The sequence below is a fragment of the Chiloscyllium plagiosum genome, chromosome 1 (genome assembly GCF_004010195.1).
Source record: "Chiloscyllium plagiosum isolate BGI_BamShark_2017 chromosome 1, ASM401019v2, whole genome shotgun sequence".
Classification (NCBI taxonomy): domain Eukaryota; kingdom Metazoa; phylum Chordata; class Chondrichthyes; order Orectolobiformes; family Hemiscylliidae; genus Chiloscyllium; species Chiloscyllium plagiosum.
In genome coordinates, this window is record NC_057710.1 from 7,132,494 (window position 1) to 7,134,643 (window position 2,150).

At 46.3% G+C, this 2,150-nt stretch overlaps 1 protein-coding gene across 1 annotated transcript in view; it reads left to right on the plus strand.

The window, feature by feature from the left end:
• The window catches only part of sema4f (sema domain, immunoglobulin domain (Ig), transmembrane domain (TM) and short cytoplasmic domain, (semaphorin) 4F), a 240,280-nt gene that overhangs the window by 116,983 nt on the left and 121,147 nt on the right, over positions 1-2,150 (plus strand). The window lies entirely within an intron of this gene.

The window sequence follows — 2,150 nt, forward strand, 5'->3', positions numbered from 1 at the left end:
AAGGAGCTATGAACCTGCACTCCAAGGTCTCTTTGTTCAGCAACACTCCCTCGGACCTTACCATTAAGTGTATAGGTCCTGCTAAGGTTTGCTTTCCCAAAATGCAGCACCTCATATTTATCTGAATTAAACTCCATCTGCCACTTCTCAGCCCATTGGCCCATCTGGTCCAGATCCTGTTGTAATCTGAGGCAACCCTCTTCGCTGTCCAATACACCTCCAATTTTGGTGTCATCTGCAAACATACTAACTGTACCTCTTATGCTCGCATCCAAATCATTTATGTAAATGACAAAAAGTAGAGGAGCCAGCATTGATCCTTGTGGCACTCCATTGGTCACAGGCCTCCAGTCTGAAAAACAACCCGCCACCACCACCCTCTGTCTTCTACCTTTGAGCCAGTTCTGTAGAAAAGGATATGGAAGATGTAGAATGTAGGGAAATAGATGGTGACACCTTGAAAAATGTCCATATTACAGAGGAGGAAGTGCTGGATGTCTTGAAATGCATAAACGTGGATAAATCCCCAGGACCTGATCAGGTGTGCCCAAGAACTCTGTGGGAAGCTAGAGAAGTGATTGCTGGGCCTCTTGCTGAGGTATTTGTACCATCAGTAGTCACACGTGAGGTGACTGGAGGGCTGGAGGTTGGCTAATGTGGTGCCACTGTTTAAGAAGGGTGGTAAGGACAAACCAGGGAACCAGGGAACCAGGTGGTGGGCAAATTGTTGGAGGGAATCCTGAGGGACAGGATGTACATGTATTTGGAAAGGCAAGGACTGATTAGGGATAGTCAACATGTCTTTGTGCATGGGAAATCATGTCTCACAAACTTGATTGCCGTTTTGGGAGTATTGCTGAAGAAAGAGACCTTGGAGTTCAGGTTCATAGCTCCTTGGAAGTGGAGTCGCAGGTAGATAGGATAGTGAATCAGGCACTTGGGATGCTTTCTTTTATTGGTCAGAGTATTGAGTACAAGAGTTGGGAGGTCATGTTGCGGCTGTACAGGACATTGGTTAGGCCACTGTTGGAATATTGCGTGCAATTCTGATCTCCTTCCTATCGGAAAGATGTTGTGAAACCTGAAAGGGTTCAAAGAAGATTTACAAGGATGTTGCCACGGTTGGAGGATTTGAGCTATAGGGAGAGGCTGAACAGGTTGGGGCTGTTTCCCTGGACCATCGGAGGCTGAGGGGTGACCTTATAGAGGTTTACAATATCATGAGGCATGGATAGGATAAATAGACAAAGTCTTTTCCCTGGAGTGGGGGAATCCAGATTTAGAGGGTGAGAGGGGAAAGATATAAAAGAGATCTAAGGGGCAACGTATTCACACAAGAGGGTGGTACATGTATGGAATGAACTGCCAGAGGAAGTGGTGGAGGCTGGTACACTTTGTGAAGAAGGGCTTATGCCCGAAACATCGATTCTCTTGCTCCTTGGATGCTGCCTGACCTGCTGCGCTTTTCCAGCAACACATTTTTCAGCTCTGATCTCCAGCATCCAGTCCTCACTTTCTCCTAGCTGGTACACTTGCAATATTTAAGAGGCATTTGGATGGGTATATGAATAGGAAGGGTTTGAAGGGATATGGGCTGGGTGCTGGCAGGTGGGACTAGATTGGGTTGGGATATCTGGTCGGCACGGATGGGTTGGACCGAAGGGTCTGTTTCCATACTGTACATCTCTATGACTCTAAGTAACAAAGAGGATTAATGAGGGCAGAGCAGTAGATGTGATCTATATGGACTTGAGGAAGGCATTCGACAAGGTTCCCCATGTGAGTCTGGTTAGCAAGGTTAGATCTCACAGAATACAGGGAGAACCAGCCATTTGGATACAGAACTGGCTCAAAGGTAGAAGACAGAGGGTGGTGGTGGAGGGTTGTTTTTCAGACTGGAGGCTTGTCATCAGTGGAGTGCCACAAGGGCCTCTACTTTTTGTCATTTATATAAATTTGGATGTGAGCATAAGAGGTATGGTTAGTAAGTTTGCAGATGACACCAAAATTGTAGATGTGGTGGACAGCGAAGAAGATTACCTCAAATTACAACAGGATCTTGACCAGATGGGCCAATGGGCTGAGAAGTGGCAGATGGAGTTTAATTCAGGTAAATGCGAGGTGCTGCATTTTGGGAAAGCAAATCTTAG